Raw genomic sequence first — 1,115 nt, 5'->3', positions numbered from 1 at the left:
CAATTTCTAGATTTCCTGAATTTTTTTTCTGAATTTCCTATTTTTGTCAATGACATAGTTGTCATATTAAGTGCTCTGCTTCATAATTATGGAGACTACTTTATCTTCCACTCCTTCTCCCCAATCCAATTAGGTGCTAAATCCTCTTCATCCTAAATTCCCTACATCCCTTGAATCTGTTCTCTTCTCTCCACTCATAAGTCCATCCCTTCAGAGCTCTATCTTGAATTACTTAGTCCTAATTTGCCTTCCTGTTTCATGTTATCAATCACCATTCCCCAAAATGATATAGCTCTCCATCATCTCTAGGATCAAAGAGAAATTCTTCCATCTGACACTAAAAGACTTCTTTAGTCTTCCCAGTTTGATTTCATGTTAGCCATTCTTTGTCAAACCATGCACTTCACCATGTAGTCCAAGTGACTTCCTTGCACTTTCAAAATAGCCACTGACCATGGTGGACATAGGTTAGCCTAATGCAGGCTGATTTCTGGCCTGCAGTCATGCTTTTTCAGTGCCTTAAAGAAGTCTTTGGTGCCTTCGAAGTGCTGCTCAGGTCCTACTTCTTACATGAAGTCTTTCTTGATTGCCTTGATATGGGCTGATATACAACACAAATACACACACATAGATAGATAGATAGATAGATAGATAGATAGATAGATAGATAGATAGATAGAGACATAAGTATATTCTAATATGAAGACATTTGTATGCATGTCTATATCCTTCTGTATTTATCACTGTGTATCTTCATTTAGATCTCATCTCTATCCATCTTTTTGTTCCTATCTCCATCTCCATTTCCATGTTCATGTCCATCTCTACCTCTCCACAGAACTATATTCCTGGTATTTTCCTCCAGTAAACTTCAAACTATCTAAGGATAATTTTCTTCCCATTCCTACCCAGTCCCCAAGGGGTTTGTGGATAGATTTTTAAATCTTTGACTTGATTGGTTAAAACAAAACAAAATAAAAATCTTCTTTATCTTTGTTCATCTTAGCTTTCTTTTGTAATCCTATGCAAAAAAAAAAAATGACTGTTCTAAGACAAGGGTAGCTAGGTGGCAAAGTGGCTAGAGTGCTAGGTCTAGAGTTAGGAAAGCATAGATT

The sequence above is a fragment of the Sminthopsis crassicaudata genome, chromosome 2, assembly GCF_048593235.1.
Source record: "Sminthopsis crassicaudata isolate SCR6 chromosome 2, ASM4859323v1, whole genome shotgun sequence".
In the NCBI taxonomy this organism is placed as follows: Eukaryota; Metazoa; Chordata; class Mammalia; order Dasyuromorphia; family Dasyuridae; genus Sminthopsis; species Sminthopsis crassicaudata.
The sequence above is the reverse complement of the archived record's forward strand: the minus strand, read 5'-3'. Positions refer to the sequence as shown.